Source organism: Camarhynchus parvulus, chromosome 8 (assembly GCF_901933205.1).
Source record: "Camarhynchus parvulus chromosome 8, STF_HiC, whole genome shotgun sequence".
Taxonomy (NCBI): Eukaryota; Metazoa; Chordata; class Aves; order Passeriformes; family Thraupidae; genus Camarhynchus; species Camarhynchus parvulus.
Window position 1 is genome coordinate 21,705,144 of NC_044578.1, and position 22,180 is coordinate 21,727,323.

Genomic DNA, 22,180 nt, shown 5'->3' on the forward strand with positions numbered 1-22,180 from the left:
AGTTCCTGCAGGTTTGTAATAATTTAGTAGGATAAAGAAGTAGAGTCATTACTATAGCAGTCCTTTTTTCTTCAATTAGTATTTCTAATCACATTAGACATGTTTTCAGTATCCAGAGAGGATGCCTGATCCCTACAGCTATCGTGAACTATTAACTTTAATTGAAATTTACAAGTCTAATGTTGTTACATCTGCTAAAAGCATTAACTGCCATGTTAATTACCAAAATGTTAATGTTGCGTTAAAATATGAATGTTCCCTTTTGACAGTTCATCTGTGGTTTAATTATTTATTTTTGGTAGAATATCTCCTCAAAAAAAAAAAAAAAAGGCATAAAAGCAAAAATGCTGACTGAAATAATGAGACATAATGGGAAAACTTCATCTAGGAAGAAAACTTAATACTTTAGAATACCAGTTGCTAGCAGAAATTCATTTGCATTCCTTGCTGTGTCAAAAATAAATACATAGCACTTCTGTCACGTCTAAGATGTTATTTATAATTGCAGCACATTCTTCTGCTTTTACTTTTTATAGAGCTATATAATGTGCAGGACAAGTTCTTAATTCCCCATAGTTCAGCAGTGTCATTGTGTTGGTGCTACAGTAGAAACTCCCCCCAAAAAGAAATTTCAGGGCTTCACATCAAAAACTTCATTGGATTTCTGAAGGTTTCCCCATATAACTCATTTGAAAATAGATTTACAGAAGGAGATATCTCAAACTCAGTCCTGAAGTTACTGTACTCCCTATCCCAAGAGTACAGGATCCAAGTGGAAGTCTTAAAATCAATTAGTAACAAGCATAGTGCAGTGGCTCATCTAAAGGAAACAGAAATGGCTGGTTAAAGTCAAGATGTCTCTTGCTATATTTCATGGTACAATACTCCTCTATCATATTACTCTTAAAGGCATTGTCACTGAACTTAATAAACGAGAAAGTTCTGACAAACCAATATTAAATATAATTGTTACAGGTTTCTCTCATGCTGAATAATTATTTTAATAGCTGAAGTTAACAGTCCACCAAGTAATTTCTTAATGTGATTGTAACTCGGTACTGTTAGATTTTATGCCATCCTCTATTTTTTAATTTTGCATGAAGAAACCTTAATTTTGCCTGTAGATCTTCTATGATACATGTCAGAGGCACATTCCTCACTCTGTACTCTGTTGAATGTTGGAAGTAGGCAGCTGTTTAGTGGCAAGTGCATAATTGGGTTTGTGGGTGGAGGAAAATATATTTTTAGAGATCAGATGTCCAGTTCACAGATTTAGATGGTTTATTAGGATAACAAAAAATTTTTAAATCCCCAAGTAAGATAACTGCAAGTTGTCAGTGGACTTTGAGCTAGCAAGACAGCATGCTTATCACCTTTTGCTTCACCACAGCCTGACCTCTTCTATGTCCAGACTTTCTCTCCACTGTATGGTGGAATTAGTTACAATCATAAAGCAGGAGTTTTCATAGAACATATTTAGAGCTCTTGTTAGAGGTGGGTATTGTATCATGGCAATAGAATTCTAGATGAACAGTTGCATTCAGTTGTCTTTTCAAGTTAATATTGTGCTGCAATAAATGCTCATTTGTTTTCCAAATGAACATTTGGAGCAGAGTTTGGAGAATTTGCCTCCAAATCCATTTGCAGGGCCTTTAATAAAGAAGAGCTATTGAATTAACTGGTCTGAAGCAGATGTTCAGTCTCCCAGATGTTCAGAGCCCAGACTGGTCAGAGTTTATACAATATATCCACATACAGCCCCACCTTCCCTCCCAAAAAGCCCCAAACAAACAAACCCACTAACCCACACGTCCAAGCACAGATGGCTGGTTATGTTCTATGAGCCCTACTGCAGGCACATTCAGCAGGACTAGTGATAAGATTTACTCTGGTGTGCTCTGATCCTGAGGCTTTTTAAAGTACTATTTCAAAGAGAAAAGATTTCCATTTAAAAATAATAGTGGTTATTATTTTGAAGAATGTAGCAAGTTGCTAAAGAAATTTTTTCTAATAGTCTGCCAGAAGGCAACCTATCTCCTGGGCTTTGTTTGCTTGTATAGATTTCATTGCCTGCAGCAATACTTCTTTAAGTCAAGTTTACAGAAACTTGTCTCTCTTGGGGAGATGAATATCTTTCAAAGCTCATTATTTATTTGGGAATATTCAAGCACTCTAGAGAAGACAAGGAAATAATTCAAATGATTCATTTGCAATTAATCTGATACCAACTTTTGTGCTGCAGAGCTCTAGCTTACATAACTTCTTGCAAAGGTCTGTATTACCACCAGTCTTGGTGCATGGAATTCACCCCTCACTTTCAGTGTCACAGTTCTTACAGCATGGGGAAATTACTTAACTCCTTTTCTAAGCCAAAAAAAAGAAACATTTTTTATCTGGTGGCTTGTGGCTGCTTGTTTGACTGTCATTGTAAAGCAGAGTGTGAAGGATAATCCTGTACAGCCACTGACACACACAGACAAGCCAGAAGCTTCCCTATTCACTTATGGTATTATCAGAGCTCCTTTTCTTTTGTGAAATGGAAATAAATAAATTAACCCACTGTACCATGCCCACCGAGTAGCTCCAGCAAAAATGTTGCCTTTTCTCAGTCATTCTAATTAAGGTGAAGCCAGATCTTATTCAAAAACGTAGCATTAAGGAAACAGAGTTCTTCCATTCAACAGGTTTTGATTGGCCACATTAGAAAAAACCCTAAAATAATTTGTGTTTAAGATCAATGTTTGTCTTATAATTTGCATATCTTCCTTCTCTGCCTACATTTTAATATTTTTTTTTCTGTACTGCATATACTACTAAACTTCAAAATATTTCTGTCATTCCCTTCACCAAGCTTTTGGTGAAGGATGCTCTAATAGCTGGCAATCACCCTGGCACATCATCCACTCAGAAACTCCTGTTGGACTCTAAAACAGTGCAGTCTTATTATTAATAGTTAATCAAAAGGCCAATGTAAGGGTATTATTTTCTGTTCTCTTTCAAGATGTGTTCACAACAGTTTTTATCAGACAGAGCATCGAGAGGCAAACTGGTTTGTGCAGAACTTTTTGATAAGAGTGACAGCTTCAGCAGTAAACCTTTTTTTGACCTTTCTTGCAGACATATATACATTCCTGAATGAACATGAGAAAAGCACTGCGTTCTTAAAATGACAGCAGAGTTCTGGAACTTTGCTTCAGAATCACTGCTGGTATAAATCTAGATTTACTTTAAAGAGAGCAATATTGACCTCACATATCTGATTTTGTCCACAGAGATCTCCAATGTGTGAGTATGTAAGATCATACCTAGCATCAAGGAGCTGATTTATAGAGGACTACACTATTCACAAATTTGTAATTTGGACACATGAATTATGTACCTTCTAGAACATTACAGGTTTCAGGTTCATTATACACATGGATCTGTGGGTGTATATACATAAAGTATTATATGTAAATTCACAAATCAGAAGTAAATACATTAAAAGGGTTATTTCAGGCCAAGGAATACTTAAAACAAGACCTTAAATTTCAAAAGTGAAATCTTGGCTCATTAAAGCTGAGGGAAATTTTCATTTATTTCTCTGTGACCCAGATTTTCCTTTAAAAACTTTATTTCCACCTAACATCATGCTTTCTGTTCTACTTACTTATTCTTCTGCAATTACCCCCTGTAAGTAATACCATAGTAGTGGAAAAAAAAACCAAAACAACAATAACTTGATGTTTAGCAGACAGCTTCCATCAGTCATTTTTAGATCTGAAGCTTATGCAATTGAATTGTAATTTTGACAAACATAGCATCTGCTCAATGAGGCAGTGCTCTAATGTTTAGAAGTCTAGTCTTTTAGATTCTTTTTAAAAAAATTCTTGTTCTACATTTCTCATCTGAAACATTGAAAGCTTTGTATCATCTCCTCATCTGCCCTAAGCTGTAGAGACTCTCAAGGCTATATGTGGGGTGTATACCAAACCTTGTTTGTGTGGTCTCACTAAGGAACAGTGTTAATCACTCTCCTACTAGCATCTTACACCCAGCGTACTAAAAAATACTCTAGGTTTGCTCAAAGCTTCTTAAGAGATATTCAAGGACACACAATCCATGCATACAGTCCATTCACAATCTTGATAATGGGGTACAGCAGCATTTAATGAAACTGCATTGAAACAGGGCACTATTTTACTACCTGCAACTTGGGGTGTTCCCTTTATTTACTTACAGCAGATTTAATGTAGCAGAATGCTCCTACACCTGCAGTATTTTAGGTAAACCCACACAAGCTTAATAGATGTCAAATACTTACTTTACAATGTCCATGCAAAAATAGGAACACACATATTATTACTAAAAATTCTCATTAAATATCTAGAAATGTACCATTTCTTGTTCTATAAGCTTCATCCCATCAATGATCCCATTCCTAGTGCTTTTATTTCTTTTACCTAACCAATTTCCCCCCATAATCTTTGGTTTATTCTTTTAATCCCACCCTATGCAAGGAAAAATGGAAATCTGGTGGAGTTTCCTTCGTAAGTGAAAAATGGAATAATAGTTTTGTTCCAGGTACTCCACAAACTACTGCTTTGTCTGGCATGACATGATGTCTGAAATTGAATTTGGAGGCTTCATGGAGTGCTCTCCCTAAAAGTATACAAGAAAATATGTATGAATGAAAACTTTGTTCCAGACTATCCAATTTACAGGAAGTCAGGGCAAGCCAACAATGATTTTCCTGCTCCTGTTGTCGCTCACTTTTCACCTTTTTCCTAATAAAATAGTCATTTCAATTACACACTAGTGAATAAAATCTATACAGGTACACTGACTATCCCCTGCTGTTTACTCATGTTCCAAGCACACTGTTGTTAACTCCTTAGTCCATCTGATTTCACAAAGGTTGCCAATAACATATTCAAAAAATGTTAGATCGACAAATGTAATTATTGTAGCCTATTAAAGTACTAAAATATGAGTTTAGATCTATGGATCAATGCTTAATTAAGCAAACATCAAAGAACAGAAACCCAGAGGAATCAAACAGGGTACATTAATTTTCCCAGAAAAAGACTTTGCTGTTGTCAATATTTCCCACAAGTGAGAACAAGTCATAAGTTCAGAAAAAAAGTTGCACAGAAAATGTCCAGTCCCCCAGTAATACTTTTTCCAAAACTTAAGCTAATTAGGTAATTCCACAGCAACTTTAAAAGGGTGGAGGAACCATCCTCATGGTCAGCTTCTAGGTCTTCTGCAAGACTAGAATGAAAGGAAGACATGATTTTAGGCTGAAAATCTGATCATCTTAAGTAGATCCTAATTGCCAGTGTAAAGGACTGTGTACAGAGCCTTTAAAAAATAACATGGTTTTGAAGAAGTGTGGGATGCAGAAATATTGTTTGCTCCCTCTAATGCTCTCCCACATCTCCTGTTCATAAAGATTTGCTGTTACTGTAACAAAGTGAAACAGGACAACTTGCTTCCTTTTGGAATGCTGCTTCCAAAACCCCACTCCAATACTCCTGAACCATTGCCACAGACTTAATAAATTCCAGAGACCACTGGGAGCAAGGTTTGGAAACACTTCAGCAGATGAACCACTTTCTGAGAACCACAACCTTTGTTTCAAAAACACGTTCAATATAAGCTGACTCACAGGAGGCCTGAAGTTAGAGCCTCCTTCTCTCCTTTCCAGACTCAGTCCAAAGAGAGAAAACTTGGAGAGAAAGGTTGGAGTAATGATCAGGATACAAACAAACAAAATATATAGGAAACATTGGTATGCATCTGCACAGATACGAGAATAAAAAATTAGCATTCATTGAAAGCTGCTCTGCTTTCTGACAGGTAATAATGATTGTTAATGGGACTGACATTTCCACTGTACAATCAAAACATATTCTTCAAAACCTATTGCATAATTAACATTACTTACACACAATTCACATCAAATAACATCAAATTAGAAAGACTTATGGAGCTGGTGAATAGCATCCTGAAAAACATCTTGTCCAGGTGTTGACTGAGCCCTGCTAACACTCACAGGGCTCTGCTGGGTTCTTCTCTCAGCCAGGCAAGTCCTCAGTGTGTTCTGCCACTGCAAAGAGTAAAAGGCTGCACACATCAACACGGGACTCACAGGGATGCTTTTCCTTCCTGCACATTGTCCTGATCAGGACAGTGATTGATCAGCCGTACGGGAGACATTCCTGCACTGTAATCCACATGAAATAGCAGAGAGGCAGGAGCAAGGTCCCTGTCTTTACCTACCTGATTAATGGCTTGGTGTTGCCCAAGATTAGATAAGACTATAAAGGAATTCAGATTCTTAATTGCTTTATATCTTTATTAAATCAGATACTTGATGCAAATTATATTTTTCATTTCAATAAGCTTCTCACTAATTTTCTAGAACAGAGACTGATCTATGCACAGATGCTTCCAGATACACTGCACCCACTACATATGTCAGCTGTGTCTCTTGGTCAGCCAGAGTTAACCATGTGGCCTCTGTGCTGAATCAGAGATGTGATGGTCTGCAACAGCTTCCCAAAGAACAGTCAGGGAAAAAGCCTAATTATTTTTAATGTGATGTTTAGTCACTACATGAACATAATTTTGAGCTGTAGTGCCCAAAACACAAACTTGGGAGGTGTCATCCCAACCTAGAGTAGGTATGGTTGGCAGGAACCTAGGAGACAGCAACCCAATCATTTCCTCTCCTTGTCTTAGAAGAAACTTGACATGTTTTGGGGGGTTGCAGTGGGAGAAGGAGGGGGAAAGGAGGCTGCTATCAAGCAGTTGTTAAAAGCATGCTAAATAAAAGGTCTAGATTAAAAAAAAAAAACCTTCTTATACAGTCTTTGATGTTGCCAAACATTGATTGTGAATTGAACAAGAAAAAAATAAAACAAGCTGAAAGTGTGCTGTCAGGACTTTTATAACACCAAGCTTTTTTATGATTTTTTAATGCTCCAATGACAGATATATGAAAATGAGTGCAAAATGCAGAGAAGAAAGAAAATAAAACCTCAGTGTAGAAATTGCATAGACAAAGAAGAAAGTATAATTTCCTAGCACTGACGACAGCAGAAGCATGGAGTAACTTTCAGGAGAATTATTTTTGCAAAACACCAGTATGTTTCACATGCTTTGGTTTCTAATATGTCATTGTTAAATCAAAGAGGGTTTTTTTTTCCCCAGGCATGTAGAAGAGTTAAGAAATATGAAACAAATTGTAACACTACCACTAAGGCTTAAAAAAAGAAAATAAAGTTACTTGTTTATATTATTCATCTAGATCACACCAACAGATAAAATGGCCTACAGATTTCCAGGACAGTACATGAGCATGCACAAAATATGGTAGTTAAATCTTGCATCAAAGTTTATGTAAAGTGTAATTGTACCTGGCTTTTCAGCTTATCACTTTTTGAGGATTTGTGCAGGAGATAGGAGGTACACAAGTCATATCTTCCTACCGAATCTGAGCAGGCCTAAATTCCACTCCCTTTAATCTTTGTTCCCACTTCTCATTTTGCATATCAGACACTAAACAGCTCAAGCTAAATTTTTAGGAAAATTGCATACTTATGTTTTCTTAGAGCTTGTCTCCAGAATGTTTTTCCAGTCTACCTATAGTGGAATAATCCATGTGTGGATCACACAAGAATAAAGAAAATTAATTAGGATTCCTAAATAGGAAGATAATTAGGATTTTGTTACTTAAAATATTGCATTTATATCACAAAAATAGATCCAAACATATATTTTTATTTGGACTTCAACAATTTACCTTCCCAAAAAGAAATATCCCATGCATCTGACCTCAAGCTGCCCCTGGCAAAAACTTGCAAGTAGGTCGTAAGCAGGTTGCCAAACTCCATCTCCTGGATATTGGGAATGAGAAGTATGAGTAGCTAGAGCATCTCACAGGTATATTTCTCAAACATTTCTAAAATTAGAAGGAGTTATATAAATTATAGAAAATAAATTCTCAATAAGGTAGAAACTGAGAATGATTGAAAGAGGTCCATGCTACCATGAAGTGGAACAAACTTTTCTACTACTGGTTGCTGGGTTTTAAACTGTCAAGGAAAAGAAAATACTGGAATCTGTGGCCCAAGTTTACCTCCTCAACTATAATTTAGTCTGTTTAACAAAAAAACCTTTTAAAACTTTAAGAAATTTTGATTTTTAGTGCCTGTGAAATCCAGTCTTGCATACCTGTCAGCACTTCAGGCTACCTGAAAAACTTGATGTAACAGCTCAGCCATAGCAGTCACTACGTATCAGAACTGGCTATTTCCAGGGTGATTGAAGAGGTTCAAATGTAGTCTAAGCCCAGAATGAAGCTAGCACAATGACACCTTAGTTTTTCCCCGCTTTCATTTTTCAGCACTTTCATTTGTGTTGTCTTGTATTTGCATTTTTAACAGAAAAATAACTCCAAGGAGAAAATCCTCCATAATATATTTGTTGGCTGCCAAAACAATGATTCTTAAAATTCTGGAATGATAAGGATATAAATTCCAGAAGCAGTTTCTTGTAGTAGCTGTCAGTGCGGTAAAAACAAGCTTCAAAGTACTTAAGGTCCATGTTTTGATTGTGTGCTGTATGTTTCTCCTCCATGGCATTTCTCTTGTTTGGGAAGCCTGGATGGATGGTCCAGAATGTGATGGATCTCCCTGCCCAGGAGAGTCCCCTGCAGTAAAGGTCAGTCCTGTGCCCCAGGTTCCCACAAGTCTTTGTGATCAACAGCACCGTCCACACTCTTCACCATGACTTTGGTGAGCAGTCATCATTCTCTTGTCCTGTTCTGGTCTTTGGGAAGAGAATTTCATATCATCCTGGCTCCAGATCAAGCCTTCCTTCTGGGAGTCATTTTCCAAACCAGAGGCAACTTCTTGCAGATTCCCAGAAGAAAGGAAACAGGTGGGCTGGAACATAGCACAGAGAGACTCAAGAGGGTTTCAGCAAGCTGGGTCAGCACTGGGATCAGCCAAGGACTGAGTGCAGGCTCATGGAGCCAGTCTGCACGGGCACTGCAAAAGATGGGTAGTCAGTGATGAGTGGAGGCAGCCTGGCCAGGGCACTGCACTGTGACAGGTGACAGAAGGACCCGCTCTGTGCCTCATCACCACAACCACTTTGCCTCCTCTCCTCCCCTCCTCAATCTGGCCTGCTCATTACAAGGGTGGGGATTTTTTTTGGCAGGGAATGTTTTTTTCACAGGTGAAATCCTGGATGTGCTGCAGTCAACAGTAAATCTCCAAGCTCTGACCATTCCAAGTTTTAATTCTATGCATTCATAAACTGTTTAGCATGGTGAGGGCCCTACTTCAGTTTCTAGGTGCAAACAAATTATAGCTATAAAGGATCTCTTAAATCATAATTTTAAAGCAAAGCAATGGAATCTTTCATAGGTAGGAGGGTGCATTTATTTATCCATATATTTGATTAAATCCCAGTTACCATAGAGAGAAAAGCAATTTTTTAAATCATAAAAAAGTACATGAAAAATAGTTACAACATTTTTCCCTTATCCCCTGACTAGTCACACATCAGACAGACCAACAGCATTTATTGGAAGCCAGATAATGTGAGACATTTGGAAGAGGGAGGAGAGAGGTTAGGAAAAAGGAAGAAAGAAAAGCAGATCACAAGTTTGGACAACATTTGAATTGTTTGGAATTGCTTTGAATTTTCTACTCTGAGCTGTTGAGGTATGACAAATTTGGGTTTTGTTTTAAATTGGTGTAGTCTGCTGTTACTGAGAATGCTTTTAATATTTCAACTCTAAGGTATCCTTTATGGTGACATATTGCAAACATGCTTTTTGTTTTGTTTTCAATTTTGCTTTGTTGTTGGAGTTGCAATGTAAATATGCACCATATTTTCCTCTGTGTATTCCTCATTATATTAATTTTAAAGTCTTTTCTATGCAGTGTCTTCTTCCCAGCACCAGAGCATACAGGAATATATTGTCTCTATTCTGAGTTTGGCAATGGAAATATTCTTACTGTTTTAACTATACAAGGGTAGAAATCGTGATGGAGGGCAACAGCATCTGAAATTCATTAGCAAACATCTGAGATGACTTCCTGAGTGGGCCACAATGAAGTGTGCAATGAGCAAATGATCTGCAGGGCTGGCAGAGGGGAAGAATTCCCATGTATGATAAAGGCAAAGAAAAAAATGCACATTTGTTAATACAAATCTTTTCTTCACCCTGATCCTGGCTTCTTCCATGCAAGTCTCTTTTCCCCCTTTACTTAACATGAGAATTAAGAAACCCAGGATTCCTTTAACAACCTATTCCTCCATTTCACTCAGCTATCAATTTCAACGAGTTCAGTACCATGATATGTGCTCCCAGGAAAGTTGCTTCCTTATTTTTCTTTAATTTACTCTCAACTCACCCACTCAGCACTAACCTGTACCATCCTATTTGAAATCCAAAGATGAATTCATGATTCCTGGTGGCTACCAGAAGCAAAAAAAACCAGTAGAGTGCTCTGTAAGAAAGGAATCTGATATTATATTATGGTTTTATGCCATGTTTTTTCTAAATCATGCTCTTTAGACTGCAGCATTCTTCAATAGCTGTTATGTTACCATAGCAACTGCAAGGACTGGCTGTGGCCACCTGTGACAGGGTCTCTACAGAGCAGAAATGGTCCTCGTTGTTCATTCAAAAAGTTTTAAGAGAGGCTCACAGATGCTTGGGAAAAAATACAGATTTTTGATACACAAGGTAATATGTGATATCACCATAAGAGCAGCCCCAAAACTGGCCTATTTATTGTAGATATCACAGTGCAGGAGAAATTTAATGAAGGATGGAGCCTAATACTGAAATTTTTTGTGTTATGCCTGTTAAAATTTATCAACAGTTGAGAGTTTCTACAATTCTACAAAACTTTGTATCACTATGACCAAAAAAAAAAAAATCAAATAATTATTCTACCATACATTCTATAATTTGTACATTAGACATTACATTGACTTTAGGTGTTGAAATGAGGTGTGTTATTTTTGTACTAGAGCACTTGTCATTGCTTTCCTGAATTTAAATTTGAGCATAAAATATCTGTCATTAAATTTTTAAACATGCTTAGGTTATTAAATTTCAAAACAAAGCAAGAACTGAATTAACTGCTAAAAAAACCAAAAAACCCAAGTGTTAATTCAACCTGTCAGTTCAGAATTGTCAAATGCATCACTCTAAGCAGCAGTGGCTTTGCCATTTTCCTGTTTGTCTTTAATACTTTCTTTGAATAATGTTCAACTATATTTTTTGTTTTATTTTATTTTCTAGGAGAGACAAACTCATCTTTTTTCTTGAATTTATGGGTACAAATAAAACAAATCTCATTGCTCAGGCATGGCATAGACAGAGAGGGGTTTTCAGCATCCCACTGCTAAATTCAGCAAATGACAATGTGTTGCACATCTCAGGCTGAAATACTATCCAAAGATTTGTTTCTGTATTTCCTGGTCCAATTCTACTGTTATGTAGAGAGTTACCAAACTTCAATTTTTTTTAATGTTGTATTAGAATAACCACTTTAATTTCCTGTGAAAATCAATGCTGTTTTTAGTATCTGACTTCTTGAAGGTAAATGAGATTTGCACTGGAGATATGTTTTCCAACAAATTTCTAACATCTCTAAAGAAGCTCTTATAATTTTTTGGGAGCTAATTACCCCCTGCTAGCAGGTAGTTAATTTTTATTTACAAAATCATTGGTTACACACAGAATGTGGTGAGATTCTCTGTTTTTGAGTTGGATGAAGCTTTTTTCCAAATATACACATTTTGAGAATTGAAAGCACAAAGTTTTATTTGGATTCTGACTGTTGTCATGTTTGAGCAACTGTTCAGATGTGCCAGTCAGGCTTTTGGAGGAAAACTGGCCACGTTCTCCCACAGTTGTCATGTATCTGTCACACTGACACCAGCTAGAAAAATCAAATTGGAACCATTCTGTTCTGAGCTGTGAACATCCTTTGCAGCAGTGTCATTTGCATCACAAGGGCTGCTATTGTTTGCAAATGTCAATATTCATTTTAAATGGAATGAGAAAGGCAAGGCAGCCTTTTGTTGAAAGTTATCCCATTCATGAGTGCAGTGAGGGAAACACAGACTGAGGCACAAAGATCAGATGGGATTTAGATCCTTCAAGGCTTCCATGTACCTTCCACGAAAACATTGTGGGTAGATACAGCTCTCACAAACTCTCAAACTCTCAAAACACTAGCTAGCCAAAAGGCATAAACAGACATCTACAATGAAGAATTACAGTCCAGGAAAGTTTCTATAGTCATTGATTTATTTTTTAAAGTGGCAAGTACGGCTAGAAGTCTTTCCAATGCTGGTCCTTTCAAATACTCATCCTTCCAATCTATCTGTTTAGAAAACAGACAACTCTGTAAGCTATTCATTCTTCCAGCACTTAAGGAAGAATTTTTTTCTCCTGATAAAAAAAAGGACATTTTTTTAAAAAATTGAATTGATAACTTGACACACAGGAACAAGATAAAAAGTAATTCTCTCAAACCAGAGAATACAGTGAATCATTTAAGAATTCTGCAGCAGCAAAACTTGCTTCTTGGCAAACTGTTTAGACATGTTTCTATGACAGTGATTTGTCTGTATTCTTTCCACTGGCATTGATTTCAATTATGGTTGAGGCATAGAGCATACTGGAGGAGGACTAGGATGAAATAGATGTGTTGTTCTTGTCTTTTCTAAAAAGAACACTTCTGGGTATCTTTCTGCACAAAAAACTAATAATTCTCACTGTCTGTCTTTCAGACTCCCAATTCCACAGCATTATATTGGAAGTTTGAGAATCCAAGATTAATTTTTATTCAATCCTATGATTTTGGAGTTCATTTATGATGAAAACCAAAGTCTGACTCCAAACTTGGCATTATTTCCAATGGGGTCTGGGTATAGATGTGACAAAGTATACCCAAAGACTTTTACTGCAGATTTTAATTTCTAATACCATTCAAGTGCTCATTTGCAGGTCTAGACCTATAATGCTTAGTTAGCTTGAACAGCTGTGTTTTTATGGCTGGAGTAGGTTTGAATGAAAGTTTAAAAGCTTGTGTGTACTTATTGTGTATGTCCAATTAATCTTCACTCTGCAAAACTGAGGTTTTCCCTTCTTTTTTTGCGACATCGCAGTTCTTATGCTTGCTTTGGACTGCAATCCTGGCTCACACTTCAAGTTAACAAGGCTGTGGTACTGCCTAATAATCCCTAACATGTTTAAACAGATGTTTATAGCTGCTGGTGTACCTAAGCTCTTGTTTTAATTCGTGAGGTTGCTTGTTAAACCTGAGTATGACAGAAGGTTTCTGGTGATAAAGTGGGATTTTTGCTATATTTGATGGATGATATATGAATGCCAACACCTGAAGCATCTCAAACTCTTCAAAATAAATGACAAGTACAGAGATAGGGGGTTTAAATCTCATAGCAACACAGCAGAATAATTTTATCTCAAACTGGGAGAAAACATCCAAAAGGAATATAATCTGACCAAGATTGCCACCATGTAACAAGATATTTTGTGGTAAATTTTGAAAGAGGCATATTTTAAAATCCTGTTCTGGATTTATAAAATCCATACGAACTGGCTTATTCCAAAGGGGCCAACAGAAGAGTTTTGTAACTCCTCATTTAATTCATCAGATTGCTCTGCAGATGGCAGTAAAATTTATTTTCTATTTAAAGAGCGTCTCGCCTCATCATAATCAAGGAAATATACTTTCCAACTTAACCAAAAACTTGGCAAAGACAAAGTTCTGCACTGGCACCAAGTAATCCCATACAAAAAACCTGTCTCCCATCTTACTTGTTTTGCTGTGCCAGAAATATTTTTAAAAGGACCACAAAGTAGACCTTTCATATTCTACTGTGAAATATTCACACTCACTTTAAACACACACATGCTCTCAAGATCCCAGCAATTGGCTCAGCCTGGCCTTCACCACATGAAATAGGTGTTTCCCTTCCCCACAAACTGGTCTGTGGAAAGCCAGAGCATCTCCAGGCTGTCAGGCCTGGGGCAGAGAAGCAGAGCTGGATAATTGCCTGCTCACACCTTGGGGTGCCAATGGGAAATGTCCTGAGAGGAAACCAAGGTCTTCCAGAGCAAATCCACACAACTTTCCCATCCAGCTGTTGAGTCATTTTTCCATGAAGGGGAGAAAGAAAAGGGCTTTCCCAGGAGACTGGAAAATCTGAGCTGTCACTATAGGTGTCAGAGAATCCAAGGCAAAGGATGAGAAGATAAAAGGGGAGGAAGACAACAGCCAGCTCCAAGATGAGCACAGAGCCGCTAGGAAAAAGCACCCCATTTCCAACAGCAAGTGATAGTGGACAGCAAACCTGAAATATTTCCATGGAGCACTGGGGCAGCAACAGGCTGCAGACAGGATAAAATCTGCATAAATGGCATTATCAGAAAGGTAAGCTCTATATCTTACTGCACTTCCACATTAACACCTGACTGCCTTTTCCTGGAAGTTCCTCTGGAGAAAATGGCCACAAAGATTATGCAGGAGATTTATCAGGATATATCAGGCTTGGAGAATTTGCTTCTTAGCTGTATTATCAGTGCAAAGTGGTTTGAAAAAGTGTACTTTTCCTTACTTGCACTTACAAGCTATTCCTGTGACTGTGAATCCAGGACATTTATCATTCAAATATTTGAGTAAAGCTGCAACTCTGCTCAGGACTTGTCATCACTTGGAGGGAGCTACCACCACTCCTATTTGTGCAGCTCTCACTTTGCAAAACATCTGCACAGTAAAAGTTAGTGACCACTTCACGTGCCTTCTTCAGATTGAAATTAGGTAGTAAGCTAAGAATCAAGATCTTGGAAGACTCTGAAGCATTTCTGGTGACTCTCCAAAAGAATATTTAACTGTGTTAATTCATCTGCTCAGCAGTTCAGCTACATATTTTCCTAATCAGGTGGTTCTTGGCTTTAAATGGATACAAACTTCTTCATTAAATAATAAAAAAGACCTCAAAAGTAATTTTTCAAGTCATTCAAAAAATACAGCTATAAGTAAGATAAATATTTCTTCACCTCCAAAAGTGTTTCAAAGGCATATTTACAACTGCAACACATACAGCAGGAAAATCTTTATATTATAAAGTTTTCTAGCTCCAAACCTGCTGCTTGGAGTGAAACTCAAGACAGAATCAAGGCAGATCTCTGGGAGGTAATGACAGGAGTACATATTGAACTGCTGGGACCATGAATATGCATAGCTCAGTGAGGGCAAATGACAAAGGCCTATTGTATGCAGCTGAAATGGGTGTATATGTTTGTTCTTTCCTCATAAAAAACTGAATTCACAAAAAGATTAGCAACTAAATACTTACAGCTCTTTAGTTAAGTAGGTTTCGTCTTGAACTTTAGAGTTGAATGTATTGAGATTTGAGGAATCTTGTCAGGTTTCATTACTGCAATATGGTAGCTCTCCTATAGGGGAGATAGTTACAGGGGGATAGTTACAAACAGAACATAAAAGTACATTCTAAATTACATTTACTAAGTTTCATCATGTAAGAGGAAGGAAGGGAGGGAGGAAGGAAGGGAGGAAGGAAGCTGAGGTTAGCACCACAGATCATAAGCTACTTTGAAATTTAATTGCTAAATAATTTTATAGTATACAAAATGTTTACTTGACTTGAATGCCAAGTAATTATTTGTCAGTATCTGGCACGGCTTCTCTTACTCAGTTGCTAAACAAAATGCAAAATGATAACCCTTAAGACAAAACCGGGATTACAGATGAAACTACTCTTTTGTTAAAAGTCTATATAATTTTAATTATATTTGGTTTAAAACAACTTGAGCGATATAGATGCTTATGCCTGAGGCAGCAAAGAATCACAAACCTTGCTGTAAGGGTACTGCTGTAATACACCAGCCAGGCTTCAGTGGGACTGTTTATCATCAAATATACATGAAAGACCAGGACCCCTACTTGACTAGACATGACAATTTAATTTTGCCTCTTCCACTGCAGTGACACAATCATAAAAATATTATCAAGTCCTGCAGTGTGATCAACAACAGATGTAAAATTAAGAGTTGACAAGTTTTAGCAGGTAGCTGAGCCTTATGTATTTTCTGCCTAATTTTAATTTCCAAAAATCTTCCAGGCAACTCTTTTTTAAAGACTTCATAAACTACTCATTTTTCTCTACTATTCTTGCAATTAGTACCAGTGTTCTGAAAAGATAGGATTCAGTTGTGGTTTCTTTCAGGACAATTTGCCTTTCCTTTTTTGTTTGCCTATTTTTTTTTATTATTTTGTACAGAAAATAAATCCAGGAAACAGATTGCCTATATTTTTATTCACAACCTGAATGACAACAAGCCTTGCTGTGGCAAGGAAAGCAAACAGGATGCTGGGTTGCATCAACAAGGGTATCACCAGCAGAGGTAAAGAAGGCATGATCCCACTCTACTCTGTGTTTGCCAAGCCACAGCTGGGATGCTGTGCTCAGCTTTGCTCCCCGCTATAAAGAAAGATGGGGATGGGCTGGGCAGGGTCCTGAGAAGGGCAGCAAAGACGATCCAAGGACCAGGAAGCCTTCCACAAGGAAAGGCTGAGATGCCTGTGTTTATTCAGCCTTGAGGAAAGAAGGAGAGACCTTGTGTGACCATGTTCCAGTATTTAAAGGGCTACAAGACTTGATTACAAGAAGTTGGAGACTCCCTTTTTACAAGGAGTCACGTGGAAAAGAGGAAAGATAATAGGTGCAAGTTACTCCTGGGTCAATTCCAATTGGACACAAGAGGAATATTTTTCACCATGAGAGCAATCAGCCATTGGAATAATCTCCCCAGGGAAGTGGTGGATTCCCCAGCAAAGGTTTTGGCTGAGTCATCTTGTCTTGGCTTTTGCCAAAAACGTCTGGACAAGACACTTCAGGTCCCTTCCAATTTGATCTTCCATGGTCCTATGATAATAAATTAACAATAAGCCATGGCAGGTAATTCACCTGTCATTTGAGAGTTAACTCCCTTGGCTTTGTGAAGTGTAACGTACCAATGAATGTGTCCTTTCCCTTTGGGTGCAATTATATTTCCAAAGCCATTTCCTGGAGTTGCTGGTATAGCTTCTCTTTGGTGACAAGTTTCTCCCATAGATTACACTCACATTTTTCTGGAACTGAATACTATGATTGGCAAGTGCTGACATGAGGATTTACTTGTGCTATGTCAGGTTCAACGCCTGGTGCTCCACTTGATATGGCTTAACCACGAAAGCATTACATTGAAATATGAACACCAACCTTCTAAACCAAGCTTTAGTCCAGAGACTGAGCATCATTCATTCTAAACAGCAAAAACTTAGAAACAGACGTTTCTGATCACTAATTCTTCTCCTGGGAGTTCACAGTTAAACCCATGCTAATAGGGTAGGAGCAATGGTGGTATAGCAATCACATCCATGAGATTTATTGAAAGTCTTAAATCTATTCAGTATCACTGTAAACTGTCTTTTTTTCAGTTTAAAAAAAAAAGCCAAATCAGAAGACAGTTATCTGCAGCATGGAGAAAATAAAAGAAAAGGCCAAGGAGAAGACTATATGCCTGGATCGTTTAAGTTAAAGTGAATATTTACCTTAACAGATAACATAAATATCTACTGTGGTGGTTGAGGATCTTTGATGTAATTACATTACCTCTCAGTTAGTTTATTTGGATTTTTTAAACTGGGATTCTTCATGTAAATATCCCCTGTCTTTGAAATTTCTATTTGCAACCTCGTATGAATTCTCCTGGTACATTTAAAGAAGTAATTTTTAAACTTGAAAATACCTTTTGTGCACTACAGTTAACTGAGTATTTGTGAGTTGGGCCATAAATAGAATTTAATGAATGCTTATGCCATTTAAATATAAAATTTTCAGGAGTTTGAAAACAAAACTCAGTTTTTTCATAAGGAAAAATAATTAGATTGTGTTATAAAGTACAGTAGTTAAGTACTAAAGCAGATCAAAAGGTTATGAAATCAACTGTTAAAAAAGGTAGTGATAACTACAGGCAACTAGGAAAGAATATTGGAATGAAAATGTGATAATCCAGCTTAAAAAGCCTGGAACAAAAACTGAGAATTGCAATTAATGGACAAAACAGAACTGAGGGAAAGGGGGAAGGGACAGCCATAAAAATCACATAAAATGAGTTTGTCATTTCCTCTAGTGAGTGATGGGGACTCAGACAAAAAATGTTAGGTTTGATCTGTTTTGCTATACTTTTTCTTCTGAAAAACAAAAACAGAAATCCTGCTGACAGATTCAGGGCACACTTTGCAGCACTTAAAAGTGGTGATTGCTCTACTAATATTCCTTCCCATTTTGTTTTATTCAGCTATGACTTCTATGACCTCTGTCTACACCTTCCAAAAAAGGATTCCAGGACACCTACCTCAGAAAAGCAGTCCTAACCAAACCTTTTATATACAGTTATTAAATAGCAGAATGACTACAAATACCTCAAGATCACTTTTCTTGTTCTTATATATTGTTATGCTGTATTAGTTTGCTCCTTCTTACTTCTTTTTCCTAAATTAACTGTTCCTGTCACTTGTTATATGCTTCACTCACTTCTAAAATCTGGCATGATACCTCAGTCATTCACTTTGACATCAGTAGTCCACAGTGGAAAGCTGCCAGCAATACTCTTATTATTTTGAGGTATTTCACTTCTTATATCCTAAATTAAATATTTTGGGCTTCTTCATTAATTTGGAAGATTTGATACAAGGGAAGTCTACCAACATCTTCATGATACTTTTCTTTCTCTAATCAGAGGCCTGAAAGTCCCTTCTCCCCCATGCCCCAAAATAGAAACCTTGTCTTCATTTCTATGAAACTATTTTGAGAAAAAATCTTTAATTTTTCCACCTTTATTTGCCAGATGTTGACTGCTTCAAAGCTTTCAGTGTTACTTTAATGACAAATTTGTCTCAGTTCAGATTTTCCCCAAAAGACAGATTTCAGATATGCCCATATTTGGTATTACCAAATTGAATGAATCATAGATGAAAATGAAGTTGCTATTTTATCCTTATTATGTTTAGGTTTTCCCAGTTGTTAGCAGTTATGGAGAAGGTTATACTAATCCCAGACCTCATGATCTACCATGAGTTTTTATTTGTAATTCTCAAGCAAATGTAGCAAAAAGAAAGAGCACATGCTGTAGCTCATCTGCACATCAGGAGTTCTGTAAGCTGAGTCAGGTTTGTGCAGAGATCATCTCTCAAGAAGTTGCATGGAACAGGAATGAAGGGTGACAGAACACTGCTGTCCATGGCACGACAAACAGCATCAGTGAACAGCAACATTTCAACCACAGTGCCCTAACAAGGCATAATCTGTTTACAGCAGCAACTCAAAGACACTCAGAGAGCGTGGCTATACTTTATAAAATCCATTCAGTTCCAAATAATACAATAGGGTATACGATTTTTAATATTTCATTTCAATTGATTATATTAATATTTTCCTGCTGCATACAATTATGAACTTCAGTGACCTTAGTGCAGGTACCTTAGAATCTCATATATTCTGTGACAACAGGCCTCATACACGAACATAAATCATGTGTCAAAGCCAGTATGATTCATTCTTGTAGTCTGTATTGTAGAAATACTCTTCCTACCTATACTACATCTTAAAACAAAATTAAGAATTTAGGGTTTTTCCCCCCACCCAAAGTGAGCAAAAATACAGAAATTAAACTTGACAGTCTGCAATGGTTGCATTTTAATGTCTGAGTTTGTCTTGCATAAGAGAACATTCTCCAAGAGGCTCCTTACATGTACCTGCATGTCTGAAGAAACTTACACTGAGGCTTAGTGTACAATATAAAGAAGGTACATTTTCAGCATTAAGTTTATTTTTTCTAGAAATTTCAGTCAATACCTTGATGTGCTTTTTTTAAAATTTAAAATAATACCTTCTCCACAAAAGCAGATAAATGTGTCAGATTCATAGTATGCGGGTTTTTCTCCAAGAAGTTTTCCTTCTGCTAAACTATCTTTTTTAAGTCTTTCTTCTTTTGCCTGGAGCTGGATGTGGTTGGGAAAAGAAAAAAAATGGAATAAGAACAAAAAAATTTGTTTGTTGGGCTTTAGTGTTGTACCACAAAAAAAAAAAAAAAAAAAAATATATTTTAAAATTCCAGTTCATCATATACAAACAAGTTCAGAATTCCATTGTCTTACCATCTATTTCCTCTGGCACTTCCATAAGTCTAAGCCTGAATAAAAGTTTCAGATTAAGTTTATATGACAGGCATGATCTTTGTGATGTTACAACATGATCCAAAAATATAAAGTAAAATCTAAGGTTTTGGAGTTCCCCCCATCGTGTCTGTTTGGGCTCTTTGTGTTCTGCTGTCCCAGTCATTATCTTTTGCTTACTGAGATTTCTCTCTCTCTCCTCTGATTCCTTCGACATTTTATAGCTGCTGGTTAGATGCTATTACCATGTGACATGTTCAACCTTTAAAACAAATAATTTACTGTGAAAGTTGAAAACTGTTAGAATGATGAATTTGAATGTGTATCACTGAGTTCTTCAGGCCTAAAAATACTGTCAAACTCTAAAACAAACAAGCATAAAAAAATTACCCTTCTTTTCAAGGTCTCAGAAGGTGGATGGTAGGGTTTTTCCTAGCTCTTTGCTTAGTGCTGTGTAGCCTGTCTGGAGGTGCAATTTGCAAAACAGCATTTTGAGCTTCTAACTGGCAGCCCCATTTGAAATTAGCAGCAATGAGCACTGTGCTGCTACCTGCCGTTGCCACTCATGTTTCTGTGGAAGGAACATCACATCAGCTGAAGCTGGGGCCAAGCCACACGCAGAGGAGACAAGGAGCTTAGACAGACAAGCAAAGCTCCCCAAATCCCAGAGCACCGAAGTGCCAACAAAGCAACAAGCACTGCTGTTCCAAGAGAGCCTGAGGAACTGCTTTGCACAGTAGAGGACATGGAATTAAAGAAAAAATGGTGCTTAAGTGGCTGCTTTGACAGTCTCAAGCACCTCCTGCACACTGACACCGAAAACCTGGGCTGGTGAGTTTTGTTTCCCAGGGAAAAGGGCCGGGTTTTGTGTTCAGTGGCCTGTGGCCCTGAGTGGACGGCTGCCTCCTGAAATTCCACATGCCACAGGACGTGTGCCAGACCCAAGCTGCCACCACTTCCAACTCGGGCTTCCTTGGCAGTGCCAAGCACCTCCTGCACACTGACACCCAGAACCTGGGCTGCTGAGTATGGTTTCACAGAGAAAAGGGCCCGCTTTGGAGTTCAGGGGCCTGTGGCCTTCAGTGGGCAGCTGCCTCCTGAAATCCCACACAGCACAGGATGTGTCCCAGACCCAAGCTGCCACCCTGTCCAACTCGAGCTGCCTTGACAGTCCCAAATGCCTCCTGCACACTGACACTCAGAACCTGGGCTGCTGAGTATGGTTTCACAGAGAAAAGGGCCCGCATTGGAGTTCAGGGGCCTGCGGCCTTCAGTGGGCAGCCGCCTCATGAATTTCTGCTAGCCAGCAAAAGTGCTACAAGAAAACCTAAACCCAGCTTTAAGTGAGTTACTAATCTGAAGGAAACTGTAAAAAATGCCAAAACTCCTGGTTCCAACCAACCACCCCACAAGTAAAAGGTGAGTTTTCAGAGTCAGGCCTGGGCTTGGGCAGCTCACACCTTCTACCACAGCCTGACAGCCTCTCCATGGCCTGCCCGGGATGTTTCTACTAGTTTCATCATGTTCATCTATTACAAGTTTAACAGAACCAACCCTCCCCTAAAACCCTTTTCAGGTGTCAAACAGATGTGGTTTTTCCAGCCTCTAGCCTTTAGATTTGAGGGAAAGATAGCAGCAATGCCTTAGAAACTGAGGGAGGGACCAGGCTTTTTACCTCAAGCTCTTCTTAAAATCAAATTGTGGCGCAACTGAAAGAGCCTTTCTGCTAACAAGATTTTGACACTGGTAGAGAGTGTGGTTAAATGTAATGAATAATTTAATTTGGTGCTGGGTCTGGTTCCAATCCTTAGAAACTAGTAGGAAGTTAAGATCTAGCGGTGTTTCTGTAATGGAGGGAGATAAAAGCTGGACAGATCTCCAGTTTTCTCAAC